Below are 16662 nucleotides of genomic sequence, written 5' to 3' on the forward strand. Positions count from 1 at the left end.
GCAGATACACTTAGAGGAGCTCTGCACATACACTTTTTGCCGGCTTGGAATTAATCTTATTTTCATCCTACTTCTTCTTCTTCATCCTCATCCTCAGAAGAAGAAGAAGAGGATGAGGATGAAGAAGAAGAAGAAGAAGAAGTAGGATGAAAATAAGAATAATTCCAAGCCGGCAAAAAGTGTATGTGCAGAGTTCCTCTATTCTGCAGATACACTTAGAGGAGCTCTGCACATACACTTAGAGGAGCTCTGCACATACACTTTTTGCCGGCTTGGAATTAATCTTATTTTCATCCTACTTCTTCTTCTTCTTCTTCATCCTCATCCTCAGAAGAAGAAGAAGAGGATGAGGATGAAGAAGAAGAAGAAGAAGAAGTAGGATGAAAATAAGAATAATTCCAAGCCGGCAAAAAGTGTATGTGCAGAGCTCCTCTAAGTGTATCTGCAGAGCTCCTCTAAGTGTATCTGCAGAATAGAGGAACTCTGCACATACACTTTTTGCCGGAAACCGCTGTATGGAGGGAATGTCATAGAACTGTCAGAAATAGACTATTTATGACAGTTCTGGGACACTCACTCCATACAGCGGTTGAAACATTGTATCTATTTGTTTCCATAAATGACATTCTGCAGATACACTTAGAGGAGCGCTGCAGATACACTTTTTGCCAGCTTGGAATTAATCTTATTTTCATCCTACTTCTTCTTCTTCATCCTCATCCTCATAAGAAGAAGAAGAGGATGAGGATGAAGAAGAAGAAGAAGAAGTAGGATGAAAATAAGAATAATTCCAAGCCGGCAAAAAGTGTATCTGCAGCGCTCCTCTAAGTGTATCTGCAGAATGTCATTTATGGAAAAAAATAGATACAATGTTTCAACCGCTGTATGGAGTGAATGTCCCATAACTGTCAGAAATAGACTATTTATGACAGTTCTGGGACATTCACTCCATACAGCGGTTGAAACATTGTATCTATTTGTTTCCATTTGTTTTCATCTCCAAGGGCATTTAAATTAAAGGTACAGTGTTCTGCACTAATTTAAAGGCTCTCTGAAGCCTAGAAACCCTTTTAATAAGTTAAATTCGTAGCGAATTAATTCGCATCGAATCGAATTTCATACTGGAATTCGCCGAATCAGCCGAATCGAATTTTTGAGAAATTCGCTCATCTCTAATAATAGTATAAATACTAATGTGCATGGTATACTCCATTCTGTTTGAGGCACTTTTTTTCCTTTTTTTATTGTTGGATTTTCAGCTTTGTACTGTAAATTATATGTAGTACATGCTGTAATTATTAGGTGTATATACACATCAGCTAGCTTTTCAGCAATAAATCTCATCATTCTACCTAGCTGTGCTTACTGATAATAATTTAAATTGTAATCTGCAGAGCACAATGTCATAGTACAAAGCCCAAGCTGTTGCATTCCAAATCCCTGCAGCTCAGCTACAGTTGATAGTTCATTGGAGAGCTGTGTGCAGTGTTGATTATTCATATTAGGCATCCTTCTTTTGAATAGAACATGGAATTCAAGGAAAATACAAACAAATTATGGTAAAGTAAACTGGTAAAATGCCACTAACATTTTTAAGCAGATTACACATAGAATGTAAATATTATTTTTCTTCTATTTAAATATATACCATAACTGCCAAAAATTCCAAAAAATCATGTTGAAGTTGCAGTACATGTTTTTGTTATTAAAGCAGATCTAAACCCACCAATTTAACTGTTTCTCAAAACTTTTACATTCAAGTCGTGCCATGAATGATAACTGTCACAGTTGCTTGTACTATCAACTGAGTTGTCAAGCAATCAAATGGCTGGTGTTATAACTGATCATACATGCAGCATCTTGGCAACTGCAGATCAAACAAGATGGCAACTTCCTTGGTTGTAAAGGATAGAAGGGTATAATTCCACTTTAAGAAGCCTCTATAATATTGGGAGCAGTCAATCAAGAGGAGACACATATCAAGGGTTTATGGTTTTCCACAAGGCTGTTTTTGAAGAATACAGCGCTCAGGATGAAGATCATAAAAGCCACTTATAACCTCCTTTTCTATCAGGCTTGATTGGCTGGCACAAATGGGAACATGTAGATACATGTTCTTGATGTTTATGGAGGCCAGGAAATCCCTCTAGACACCCAGATCTGCGTGGGACGCTTGACCAAGGCCTCTCTTCTCTTGTATCTGCAGTCTCCAGCCCTTTGGGTCAGGAAATCGTTTCTTCCTCTCCATTGGACGATGATCACAACAGACGCCAGCGTGACTGGCTGGAGGGGTGTTCTGGGTCTTCAGCCATCCCAGGGCTGGTGGACATTGGAGGAGTCTCTACTACCGATCAATGTTCTGGAGCTACATGCGATCAAACTATGTCTCTCCCATTGGACAGAGCTTCTCCACAGGCGTCCAGTCAGGATCCAGTCAGACAATGCCATGGTGGTTGGTCTATGTCAATCACCAAGGTGGGACAAGGAGTTCAGCAGCTGCACAAAAGGTGTCTCGGTGGGTGGAACTTCACGTGCTAGCTCTCTCTGCCATCTACATTCAGGGCGTAGAAAAGAGGACCACCTCTGCCACCAGATGCTAGATCAGTTAGAGTGGTCCCTACACCCAGAGCTGTTTCATCACATCTGCCTTTTGGTGGGGCACACTGGACGTGGATCTGCTGGCCTCCCATCTCACTCAGAAGGTGCCAAGATTCATAGCAAGAGTGAAAGATCCTTTAGCGGATGCAGCAAATGTTCTGGTGGCGCCATGGAGTCAACCTTAACGCATTTACAGTATGCCTTTCCTCCTCTCAAGCTTCTCCCTTGTCTACTACCCAGGATAGAGGCAGAGGGGATACCTGTTATTATTATAGCTCTGGATTGGCCACGGCGATTGTGGTACGCTGAAGTAGTATGGCTGGCCGTGGACGCCCCCTGGTGACTTCTGTTGCATGAAGACCTCCTGTCTCAAGGGCAGATATTCCACCCTGCTTTACTTTCTCTTGCTTTGATGGCTTGGCTCTTGAAAGCCAGGTACTGAGGGATAGGGGGTTGCAGGCTTTTGTGATCCCCGCTATGTTGAAGGCACATAATTCTACTTCTCGGCAGATCTATCATTACACCTGGAAGGCCTATATTTTGTGGTGCGAGGCCATGGGTTGGCATCCAAGCTTCTTCTCCATATCAGGGATCCCGGCTTTTCTACAATGTGGTGTGGATCAGAAACTAGCCTTAAGTACTATTAAGAGCCAAGTATCTGCCCTTGCGATCTTTTTTCAATGTCCCTTGGCTACGCACTCTTTAGTTCGTACCTTTATTCAAGGGATGCGGCATGTTTTTCCCCCTATACACCTGCCGTTGCCTCTGTGGGACCTGATACTGGTTCTCTTGGTCCTTCAGGAGCCACCTTATGAGAACATTAGGGATCTCCCTTTGCTCATGCTCTACCAAAAGGTTGCCTTTCTCACTTCCGCTTGTCAAATGTCCAAGCTGGTGGCCTTGTCCTGTAAGTCTCTCCACCTTGTTCTCCACAAGGATAAGGCGGTTCTCTGATCCACATCCCTCCTTTCTGCTGAAGGTGGTGTCTGCCTTTCACCTGAATGCGGACATTGTCCTCCCTTCCTTGTGTCCGCAACCATCTCATCCTATGGAGATTGCACTGCACTCATTGGACGATGTCCAGGTGATCTGCGTATACCTGTCTGCTACTACCTCCCTTCAGAGGTCGGATTTGCTCTTTGTGATTGTGGACGGCCTGGTGACCTTTTCGGCCACTATTTCTCATTGAATCAGGCTTATGTTGTCCAGTGTTGTCCAGGCTTATGGCATTAGGGGCGATCACCTGCCATCCCCATCACAGCATACTTTACCAGGGCAATAAGTGCTTCCTTGGTATTCCAACACCAAGCGTCCGTGTCTCAAGTTTTTAAGGCAGCTGCCTGGTCATCTGTTGGACACATTTCCCAAGTTTTACAAGGTTGATGTTCTGGCATGTTTCGGCTGCAAAGTTTTGCAGGTGGCTGTTTGAGGTTCTCTTAGGAGGTTCTGTTGGGATCCCACCCCTCATTGTGGCACTGCTGTAGGACATCCCTACGGCCAAGAAGTGAAATCTGTGTCTGTCAATGAACATAAGGGAAAATGGGATTTTTTTGTTACACACCTTAAAATCCCTTTATCTGAGTTCATTGATAGACACAACACCCACCTCTCCTTTTGTTTCTACTGCTTTTTGACGTTTCCTACCAGTTAGGACTGCCCATAGGCGGTGCTGTGCTTGGTTTTTTTTTCCTGCCTAGTCCTACTCCTGAAGGTGGTGGTATAACTCTTTGGTCAAGGAGTGAAGGCTGTGTCCATCGATGAACTAAAAGTAAGGGATTTTACTGTGAGTAACGAAAAAATCCAGTTTTAACTGTAAAAAAAATTAAAAAAGGACATTCAGGTGGTTGCAGTATCGCCTCCTGAATGCTTGGCAGCTTCTGCTCTACCACTCTCTGAAAAGTGAGCCACTGTAGTTTGTTTTTCAGAGAGAGTAGCAAATGCTGCCTCCTGTGTTAACGGGCCCTTAATGATTAACACTTCTTTCCAGTCTGTCCCCAAAAGGCTCTCCTGCATGGAGTCCCTGCAAGCATGGGTACTCACCGACTGCTATAGTCCCCAAAAGACCAGGGATTGCAAGCACACTCCACGGGGTACAGCCTCACTCCTCAGAAGGAGTGACCATGTATCTCTCTCCAACTAACATGTGAATGTCTGCCTCCTGTATCTTTTTTTATATTTGGGACCTCTTGAGAAGAAAAAATGGACAATGAAATATTGAAGGAATTCAGCACCTATAATGTTCATCAGCTTTTCCAGCTGCCACACAGTGGGTAAGCAAGGCAGCTCCACCATCTCCCTACTTCTCTCTTAACACCCTAATACACACTTCCTAAAATACCTGCTGATACACATGAGAATAAATGTGTCATGTGGGGGTTGCCATTGGTGTCCTCATTCAAAAAAGTTATAATTTCTTTGCTGTTTGGTGACTTTGATACCATAGATTGGTTCACAGTGATTGCAAGGTTTAGAGCCACTCTGGTTGGCTTGTTTAATTTTGTCTGTGGTATCTGATGCCATTGAGATCACATACATTGTGTGCATGTGTGTGCACAAACTGTAAACAGCTCCGTTCATAAACAATGTGGCAGAAAAAAAGTTAATCTGCCTACCATTTTATACAATGTGGCGGAAATAAGGTGACTAAAGGGCAACATTAAAAATATGCAAGTCCTTCTATTGCTTCCCACCGAGCCTGTAGCAAAATGATGACCGAGTGGGAGCTTCCCCATCCTTGGTGGATGTCATATAATGTCCTCCTAGTTGCATTCCTCCTGCGCGCTCTAGAGGCCGCGATGTGGCTTAATCTGTCACTCGTGGCAGCGCATCTGTACTATGTGATAGCTGTGGTCAATTACAGCTATCAGAATAGTACACACTGGCAATGAATGGATGCCATTCATAAAAATGATTGCTTATAACAGTGCTCTCACTTTTATAAGTACTCACAATGTAAAGAAAAAAAATAAAAATCCTGATCACCTCCCCAGAATAGTACAGTGTAATCATGGTAACACTGTACTGCTCTGGTCACTGTATGTAAAACAAAATTGTAAAAAAAGAAAAAATGAAATGATGAGGAAGCAATAAATCTGTGTGAAACATATTAACCATCTCTTTTTCTTCGCTGATTATGATTGAGTCTTTTTATTATCTGTGTTTGAATAAAGTGGTTTTTGGAGGACTTTAGGTGTGCAGCCATTCGGACTTGACCCTTGATTGAAAAATCAAATAGACTGCATGAAAATTGCCAGCCAAACAGCATCTGAATCCAATCAAATGCAGCTGCTGTTCGGGTATTTCAAAGCTGGTGTGAATGACTGTCAAAATACAATAGTCGCAGTAGCAGATTTGTCCATCTGCGCTGAATAGCATGAATGGAGAAATTGGTTAGATTTTTGCAGCCTACAAGGTGAAAGGAAAAAAAATGTGAATAGCAAGTTTTACACTTACTTTAATGTTGGCAGTTTTACTTTGAAATGAACACACTCAATAATACAGCATATTCTTATTCAAGAAACAGGGCAAGAAGCTAAGTGCAAAGTTCTAATTACAATTCACTTTGATAGGTAGGTCAGTGCAAGATGGATTCTGATTGGTAGCTATTAGGAATGAGCTGAACTGCCCTGGATTCAATTCGAACAGAGTTTGGTGATCTTCAAAGACCTAAAAAATCCTTACCAAACCCTTAGGGCCAGTTCACACTACATGCGTTTCAGTTGCTTTTTTTCTGCATCCAAACCGCACAGAAAGTAGGTTATATGGTTATCACTGTCATAGTTCACATTAGTGCTTGCAGTTCCAGTGTGTTCCGGTTGCAGGGAAAAAAAGTAGAACATGTTTCATTTTTCCTGCACAGAACTGTACTGGAACACAACCGGAATGCACCAAAACGCACTGGAACACACATGTTCCTGTTTAAATTGAAGAAAAAGAGAGGGGAACAAATGAACCGTAAAACATCAAAAAAGCACTAGAATGTGTCAAACACACATGCAGAAACACATCCAGAACACATCTGGACTGCGTTTCTATAGTGTGAACTGGCCCTAAATCTGATAATGTCTCCTCCCGTTCTAAACAGTACCAGGCCACATGCCTTCAACATGGGGAGGGTCTTGCCAGGGGGCCCCCCATAGAAAACCACTCTGTCCCCATGTTAATGAAGACAAGAGCCTTTTCCCTGAAATCCTGGTCCAGCGATTTTTGGGGTCTGGGGATGGGGCTTATCATAGTCTGAAACCCCTGTTTAAAAATAAGGTACATAGTACTCCTACGCATTCACAAAGAAAATGTACCGTAGAAATAAAGACACAAAAATGTTAGACTAGTCCTTTAACCCCTTAACGCTGGTGACTCCCAGCCCTTTAAGGGGATTCTGATGCCAGGAAGCGGGGTGGGGTTTATGGTGATGTGATTGCCGTGTCACAGCAGTCTCATGACCCGCCTTTCCGTTAAGCGCCAGTAACTGTGTTGGGAGCGTGAGGACGCTCACTCTTGCCACAGGTTTGTTTACTTTTTGGTACGCAAATGTCCACCCGCCGAGAGGCCACATATTTGCATACTCTCAGTGTGAAAAGGTTAATAAAAAATAGAATAGATACTGAATCTGCTCTTCGCTACTCCCCCAGCTGTTATATAAGGGAAGGGGTGGGGATAGTGCCTACATGGCCATATCTGGGCAAAGATATCACCGCGTTCTTCCCCTTTGCTTACATGGCCAGGGATTTCTGACCATGTAAGTCAATGGCAATGGTTACATTAGCAGTTGTTAGGGATGGGGTGGATGCCATCAACTGACTCTACCTTAGCAACCATTGACAGCTGGAAACTGTCAATATAAAAACAGCTTCTATATTTGATGCTTGGCTCCCGCCATTTAGGGGTTGAATGATCAAACATTTGGGTATTAATGTGAGGTTCCAAACAGCCAAAGTTTGGTCTGAACCATCAGTTCAACCATAGTAACTATAGTTACTTCTTGCACCTTCTTAAATGAACCCTATACTGAGAACAAAAATGGAGGCTGCCATTGGTATCTGGCTCTCTTTGATCTCATAGATAAACTAAACTTGCACTGTCACAAACTGCGTGCAGGCAGGCTCCTTATTGAAGAAGAGACACGCAAGTCCCTGCTGCAATAAAATACCTACGTATCTGCCTGCTCGCTGTCTTCTCTGGCATGTAAACTGAGCTGCACATACAGTCCCTATTTGCTGGGATGACTAACTCTTGCGCTGGTGCTCTGCCCCACATTCATGTATTTTTTTTATGTCTTGCATTGTACTGCATGAGGTTATCAGTTTTATGTAGTATGCTGACATCTAGTGGCAGTTTCTGTCCACTAAAACCTGTTTACTAGTGTGATTTTGGTATCTCCCTCTGTCCTATCCTCATGTTTAGGGCTAGTTAGTTTAGCTAGCTAGCTAGACCCTCCCCACTTATTCCACATTCCCTCAGTCAGTGTTATTCACCGAGACATGACTTAGTAAAATAATTGTCTTCTTACACTTCAAAAGACTGGAAAAACATCCTCAAATTGCATTGGACTCAACTTCTGTGCCTTATTGAAGAGTTAATGTCAGGAAATGAATATCCAGGTACACAGTCGCCCTGGACTGAGGAACTCTGCCCGTGGCCTGATCGCAGGTTCGCGTGCATGAACGAACTTTCGTGCACAAATTAATTTGTGTACGAAGGAATACACGTTAGTGCGTATTAGCGCCAGAAGGGCTATCCTTGCCGCTTGGCCTACTACGTTCCTTGAAGCATCTGATACCTGTTTTTGTGTTGACTTCCAGATAGCGACTTGATCTGCCTCTGACCCTGCCAAAACGCTGCCTGTACTGACCCCTGGCTTGTCTTTGGATTTCATCTTTGCCTGCTCTTTCTGTTTATCTGCCCATCTGCCTGCTATTACCGACCCTGGCCTGACCTTGACTTTTCATCTGCCTGCTGTATTGTACTCTGATTTGCCTGTCAATTACCTGAACATCTGAACCTGCTGTCTTGTGCCTGCCTTCTGTTCCAGTCTTCCACCAGCACAGCCTGCTCTACAGCAACACACAGCCTGCTCTACAGCAACACACAGCCTACTCTACAGCAACGCACAGCCTGCTCTACAGCAACGTACCACCTGCTCGTCAGCGAGCACAGCCTGCTCCTCAGCAAGGCCCAGTCTGCTGTACAGCAACGCATGCGCTGCTCTCATGCATCCTGCAACGGAAGACTAATCAGTAACTCTTGAGCTGGAGGTGTAAGAGAAGCCTACCTCCACATGTCAAGCTCCACCACCAGGTACGCTACAGTTAAGCTGTCTATGAATGGTGTGAAATCACCTGGTGACCATACTATCAGGACAGACAGGGTCTAAGAAGATATGTCAATGCATAAAGTATCATTTTAAACAGAACAGCAGGAATGACGTCATCCAGAGCAGTCAATGAAGACAGACGAATACTGGAACCCAGAGAAGATGCTGAGGGATAGGGACTGTTGATGGAAAGGTATGTTTAGCACTGTATTTTTAGCAAGTTTACTGCATGCAGACAGAAAAGTTAATATGAGATTAAATTTAATCTGCAAACTTCCAGGCAGTGAATCAGAAAACCTTGGCCAGAGGATCAGCATGACAGCCAGGAAACTAACATTTTTGGAAGAGGAGGTTAGTACTGGCAGGCTACATATTTCTATGACAACAGGTTAGCATTAATGACTAAACTTGACGCTATGCAGTGACACAATTCATCAAAACATCAGCCAGATTACACAATGGCAACTAGAAACACGTGTGTTTGTGTTGCTTACAGTAACCAGTCAGACCATTCCTATCATATTTAAATCTCCATTGGACTTGGAATCCTATGACAATGCAGACACCATTGATATATTGTATACCTGCAATAGAACACTGCTGACACTCGCTACTGAGTGGAATGAAATCAAATACTATTCGGATATTCATGTGAACAAATCCTAAGTGTACACTGTGCTATGTGAGTGTTTACATTTATGTTTCAGTCATAACCAGTGTTGTGTCCTTGTAGTTGCCTGTTCTCACCTCAAGTACAATAATATTTCATTAACTGGGTAGCCTTGGTGGTAAACCAAGCAATGCCTTTATTATGAGACAAAGGGAAGGCAGATGATAGATGAGAGACCAACAATATCTCGGTAAATTGTGATATTCTCTGGATCGCATCCCTCTTATGTAAAACAATGCATACTTGAAATAGTTTCCTGCTTTGTTTTCTTGTATACAAACAGCTTCTCTGTGACTAATAATAACAAAACGCTGCTTTGCGATAATGAGTGTTCTGCCAGTCCCCGTTTCATTTTTGCTAAGCGAAACAATGCCTCTGAAATTATGCCGAAGGATTGAGTACAATGTATGGCAGAATATGAGGCAGAATAAGCAGATCAATAAACAATGTTCCATGCTTATTTTAGAAAGCTTTTTGAATGAGTGCCAAATCCACATAAGTGCACTATAGAGCAATTATAGCAGAACAAACAGGCGGACAAGAAACATTTGTGATATACAGTAATATGATGGGGTAGGGATAAGCTCATCCACAGGGGCCTAGTGCCATCACATCTTTACTTTTACCCACACTACATATTAAATCAATGTGGGAAATATTGATCTCAAAGGTGAAAACAAATAAAACATTAATCATAAAAGAAGTTCAGTGGCACTAATTTAGGAATTCTGGATGACTGCTAAAAGCTGACAATTTGGTGTAAGCTTTTAGTTTTTAAATAGCGCTGGAGGTAAAGTGTTGTATTGTGTTAGACATAGATAGTAGTATGGAAGTAAAAATGTAGGTATACATGTGGCTAATTTACAGCTGACCTAAAGGAATTCAGTAACTTTCTAAAATGTAGTGGATTACTAAGGGTTAAGTCTAACAAGGTGCATGCCACCATATAGACTTCTCTCTTTATTTAGGTCAGACAGTTTTACTGAGCGCCAGGAGTACAGGTATCGCTACACTCCCAGTGCACCGACAGGAAAGATTTTGCTTTCTCACACAGCAGCAGCTCCTCCTGCACCTATTCACCAGAAGGCTTTATATTTTGTTAATGGGTTCACATAATACAAAGAGCCTTGTGATTTGGCAGGAGGAAGGGGGGAGTGGGCAGAGTGGCTGCATGCAAGCCTGCAGCTGCTGAAGCTGAGGAAGTATGGCAAAAGCTATGCTCCTGGCGCTCAGTAAAAAGGTAAATTAATCAGATCAGTCCATGAGGTTGCATGCACCTCATTGGACTTGACCTATAGGAAATATAGGAAATGAATGTCTGAATTCCTGAAGTTCAGCTTTAAAATATTTTGAGATGCAAGCTTTTGGAAATTCAGAATTTCTTCTTCAGTTCACCTCTTTCAAATGCTATTTGTTTTCGAAAGGACAGTGCCTGAAGAAGGGAGCTAAGTGTTTTCAAAAGCTTGAACCTCATAATATATTGAGTCAGCCGCACGAAAGATATAGGAAATCAGTAAGATTGGCGCTGGAACTCTAGGGTTATCCTATTGGTATAGGAATTTGTGATGGTATTTAGACAATGTGTTTGGACTCCAGGCTGGCAGCTTTTCCACTCCAGTGGATTTCCACACTTTCCTTGGCTTGTGCCTGAATGGATCTGGGATGAAAGCACCTCAGTGAAAATCAATTGTCCAGGTAAATATTTATTTATCCAGCATGGAGACAATACATTTTGGGTGCATTAAAACATCCCCTTCATCAGGGCTACAAAAACACTATAACAAAAATATATATATATACATAATATATCTAATATATACATAATATATGATTATATATACATAAAAACTATTCTTTATACATATAATTTTATTGGATTTACAATGCTCAAAAAAATAAAGGAATACTTTTTAAGAGTTTAGTATCAAGTCAGTTAGACTATCGGGATATTGATCTGGTCAGGTAAGTAGCAGAGGGGGTTGTTAATCAGTTTCAGCTGCTTTGGTGTTAATGAAATTAACAACAGGTGCACTAGATGGGCAACAGTGAGACGATCCCCAAAACAGGAATGGTTTTACAGGTGGAGGCCACTGACATTTTTTTCCCTACTAATTTTTTCTGACTGTTTTTCACTAGTTTTGCATTTGGTTAGGTTCAGTGTTAATATTGGTAGCATGAGGTGATACTTTATCCAAATATATACCTGGGTCATCAATTCTTGGTGTGGTGCTAGAGGAAATAACCATCTTCCCTTGTTTGGAACAGTTTCTTCTGGTGCCAGAATCTCTGCATTGAATGATTATTATGTTGATATGCTTGCAATCAGCACAAAGACGCCCAGTAAAGGCTGAGATGGGTATGCACCAGAACAGGAGCTAGTGAGGAGGATAAAACTCTGGCCATCTATGTATATTATTTACAATGTGTCACAAGAGCTGGGACCTACTTGATTAATACCATCAGTGCTAGAAGCAAAGTAACATCTTTGGTCCAGTTATTATAAATCAGCATATATATTCCATGGGTTGTATAGGGAAGCTGAAAAAGATTCTACTAGACCAGGAATATTTAGATACTGTATATTCTAACAGTTCAGTATCACTAGATTATGAAATGAGTTCTGTTCTTGCCCTCAGACAAGGTGAGTATATTGTGTCAGGTGACACCTTCCAAGAGAATATTGAGATTAAGTTCTCGTTCCATCTTCTTGTAACTTCAGTTGCCTCCTGCTAATGCTGACAATGAGGAATCTGCATCTCCATACTATTTTCATAGTGTCTATAGTAGCACAACAGCCAAGTAGTCTTGAGAGAAGTTAGCAGTGTGCTGGGGTTGAGATTTTGTTGGCAGAAAGATACTGACAGATGTAGCTCAGCATATACAATCATGACCAAAAATATTGGCACCCCTGCTTTTGTGTCAGATGGTGGCATTCTCATGTTTAATTCTTTTGTTTGTATTGGTATGACACAAAAAGGTGGAGAAACAAAAAGCCAAATGTGATACATTCCACATTTCTGCGTTGATGCCTCTGAAAGAAGACTTATAGTGCACATGTTAAATAATGGTAACCTCATAGAGAAGAGTTCTAAAGTGGTCCAAAACTACCTTCTTTATTTTTCTGTACCAGCCCTACCTATGGTACTTGCTTTGCCTACTTTAATTTTGATGTGTGGGTGGGGTGCCACCACTGGCAGACCTACCTCTCTGCCCCCTGCAGAAATCTAGCCTTGGCGGTATGTAGATACTATTTTAGGACCCACTAACAAGATGCAAACAGGCGGATTTGGTGGCAGCAAGTTTTATTTTGGAAGGTAGATGTTTTCTTCCACATTAACCACTTCCACGCTGCCCTATAGCAGAAATACTGCTACAGGGCGGCACGGGTGCGCAAAATCACGTATATATACGTGATTCGTGCTTCCTTCGGTTTTCGCGGGTCGAGGGGGCTTGTGCAGGCCCCTGCCGACCCAAGGGTGTCGTGATTTGATCCCCGATGATCAATCATCCGATTTAGGCCAGTGATGGTTGGCCTAAGTTGGATGATCAATCCCTCTCCTATCAGGGATCTTCCTGTACCTGTGTTTACAGTTACACTGGTACAGGAAATTATGACATCTTCTCTCTCTGGGCACATTCCATCCCAGAGAGAGCAGAATCAACACACAGTGAGTAAAACAGCATTTAACCCCTTGATAGCCCCCCCAGTTAACCCCTTCACTGCCCTGTCATCAGTGTCATTAGTACAGTGTACAGATTTTTTGCTGATCACTGTATTAGTGTCGCTGGAGACTTCAGATAGCATTAGCGTCCCTCCCAGATAGCATCAGAATGCCTGTCAGTACACCAGTAATCACATTTAACCCCTTGATTGCCAGGAACACGCTCACATACACAATAAACCTCCATTGCCAGTATAGTGTCTGAATGGATCAATATCTTTGATCAGATCAGCACTATACCAGCATTCACATAAGTATAGTGTCCCCAAAAATGCAGTGTTGGCGGGATCAGCACCTGCATTTAGCCCCTATGCCTACCCCACCCTTCTCCCCAAGCAAGTGCAGTGTCAGTAGGTCACTGTCACTTGATACATTGCACACAAAACCGCAGAGTTCACAGAATCAGGCCTGGTCTCTGTTAGCATTTGCCGGTAAATTTTTTTGTACAATTCAAGCAGTCCCTGACAGCCAGGTGCTCTTTTTCCTGTGAGTCGCACTAGGTACCTATAAATTTTGTGTCCAAAATGTCCAATAAAAGGTACTCTAGTGCAGAAGCCTACAGGATTCTGAGCATGTCGGGTGAGAGCAAAGGGGAAGACGTGCGGGCGCGCATGCGCAGGAGCGTGGAAGGATGCGCATGTGCTGTAGCGTACACGTCACCGCTAGGCGGGCTATTTAAACCTGCAGAACAGTAAAATCAATGCCTTCTGGTCTACAACGTCCCTGCACTTATTACTTGATTCTGTTGCCTGTATCCTGATCTGACCTGACTTAAGAAAGAACTCCACCTGCACCATCCTCAGCTATCCCTGACCATCCGCTTGCCTGCTCCCTTGTACTTGATCTGCTCAATTAATACTGACCCGGCTTGTCTGACTCTGCTGCACCTACTTACCTGTACCTGCACCTGGCTTGCATCCTGATGGCTGCCATACTTACCTGCTGCTGCACTCATGGTCCTGAACCCGGCCTGCATCCTGATCACTGCCATACTTACCTGCTGCTGCACCCACGGTCCTGCACCTGGCCTGCATCCTGGACATTGCCATACCTGCCTGCTGCCGCATCCACGCTCCTGTGTCCAGTCCAGTCTGCATCCTGATTGCCGCCATACCTGCCTGCTGCTACACCTACGTTACTGCATCCGCACTTGGCCTGCATCTGGGTCTCCAGCTACCTGCCGCCAGCTCCAGATCTACCTGGCATTCGTGCCCCTCCTGGCTCTGCGACCTCTGTTCCCTCTATCAGGGGCTCCGAGCGGGAGTCGTAAGAGCATGCCTTCTCTCCACATCAGGCTCCCCAACCAGGTACGTGACAGTCGTCCTTGAGGTGACCCTGAATTTGACCGGCTCCACAAAATTCGGTTCCTCGTAAATCACCTTAACCAAAAATTTGCAGATGTCTATACTCCCCAGCAAAACATGTGCGTTGATGAGTCCCTCATTAATTTTTATGGCTGCCTTGCATTCAAACAATTTCTCCCCAGCAAGCGTACCAGATATGGGGTCAAGATGTATAAGACCTATGAGAGGGCAACAGGCTATACATATAAGTTTTAGATTTACAAGGGAAAAGATAGCCACGTAGAGCCCCCTGGATGCCCAGACTACATGGGGAGCAGTGGCAAGATAGTTTGGGACTTGGTGTCATCCTTTTTCCATATGGGGTACCACATTTGTACAATCTTGGAATTGGCGAATGTGGCACGATGCGACCTAATCTCCGGGACTTCCCCCAACGGCTTGTAAATACCAGCCTTAGAAAGGGGGAAAAGCCTGCTTGAGAAATGAGGAATGCTCGCAGTGAAGTGGAAGGACAAACGGGATGTTTTCGTCCTGTCTTCCATTTACGCAGGCACTACCATCCAAAATGCCACGGCAGCTGGTGTTGTTGAGAAGCCCCTCTATGTCCACGGTTATAACCTTAACATGGGAGGGGTGGACTTCAACGACCAGATGATGAGGCCGTACTTAGTTTCCCCGAAAAGCCAGACGCTGGTACAAAAAAGTGTCTGTTTATTTCAATTGACTCTATATAATGCTTTTGTTCTTTACAAAGCGACTGGACAAAGTGGATCCTTCCTAAAATTCCAGGAAGAGATCAACACGGCCCGTTTGTATCCAGAAGGTGCTGTGGCCCAAACCCCAAACCCAGATGCATTTAGCCGACTGCATGAGAGGCATTTTCCCGAAGCCATTCCTGGTACCCCAACCCAAAGGACACCCCAAAAAAGATGTTTTGTCTGTAGCAGACATGGAATTAGGTGTGACACTTGCTTTTTTTGTCCCTCCTGTCCTGGCCAACCTGGTCTCTGCCTCAAGAACTGCTTCCATCACTACTACACACTAGTGGAGTATTAGTATAGGGTGCAGCACGGCACAGTTCAGGGCACATATTTACACAGGGTCTCGAAAGATGTTAGGTAGTCAGAAAAGTGTGGAGAGACCCTACAATCTGTTTTAAAAGTTTAAAATTTTTAAATTAAAAATAAAAAAAGAAAGAAAAAGTACAAATCGCCCCCAAAAATAAAAATTTGAAAAACCAAAATAGTTATAATTTTTTTTTGTTGTTGTCATTGTTGTTACTGTTCTACTGTTGCAATTTTACTGTTTTATTGTTAACCATTGCTGTTTTCTTTGCAGGAATGTCATTCAGCTGCAGCACTGACCTGTATATTGTGACAGCAAGAGGTACTTGCTCTCAGAATATAATACATAAGTCAGTGTGGGTAGCTCTGTTGGATGAGATTTTTCATTCGTAGTTAAAAAAAGAGGATATATGCAGAAGCATGGGGGCCTGGGGTGGCCAGTGGGTGGATGGCCTCTATGCTTTGGCGTATATATTTTATAATATTTTTTTGGCACATTTGATGTGTGCCCACCATTAGACGTGGGTGGATGCAGGGCAGTATATTCTAATGGTGGGAATACCACATACTTTTTCTGGCAGAGATTTTTTCTCTTTTTTTCATTCAGCCCACAGACTGCATAAAAAAAAAACATAGCATATACACCCAACAAGGTCCAGTGAAGTAGTGGTACATCACTGAACTTTGAGTGGTTATACCAGGATGATGCCTGCAATCAGCTTTCATGTAAAAACAATCCTAGTGGCTAATTAGCTGCAGGATTGCTTTTACAAGCAGCGGGAAAAGATGCCCACCCCTCCCCCGCTGCCTTTCATGGCCTTCTCGGCCAGTCCTGTGCCATCGAGGGAACCTAAGAATGCAGCCGGTGTTTCTGCCAGCTGACGATAGAGCTGATTGGAGACTGGAATGGTGCCAATCATCTCTATAGTCTAAGAAATCGGAAGCTACGAGCATTTCATCACTTCAGTTTCGCAAGATATAAACAGCACCA

General features: G+C 43.1%; 1 long non-coding RNA gene across 3 annotated transcripts in view; it reads left to right on the plus strand.

Moving 5' to 3' along the window:
• The window catches only part of LOC149446140 (uncharacterized), a 79463-nt gene that overhangs the window by 31228 nt on the left and 31573 nt on the right, over window positions 1-16662 (plus strand). Inside the window, exons 4-5 of one of the 3 annotated variants that reach the window (XR_016306264.1) lie at window positions 8630-9104; window positions 9192-9263. The exons of the other annotated variants lie outside the window; for them this stretch is intronic. This is a non-coding gene — a long non-coding RNA (uncharacterized LOC149446140). Of the gene's footprint in view, window positions 1-8629; window positions 9105-9191; window positions 9264-16662 lie in introns of those variants that run through there. 3 annotated transcript variants of the gene reach the window in all.

This window comes from Staurois parvus, unplaced genomic scaffold (genome assembly GCF_062004578.1).
Source record: "Staurois parvus isolate SC_StPar_1 unplaced genomic scaffold, SC_StPar_1.0 ptg000696l, whole genome shotgun sequence".
Taxonomy (NCBI): Eukaryota; Metazoa; Chordata; class Amphibia; order Anura; family Ranidae; genus Staurois; species Staurois parvus.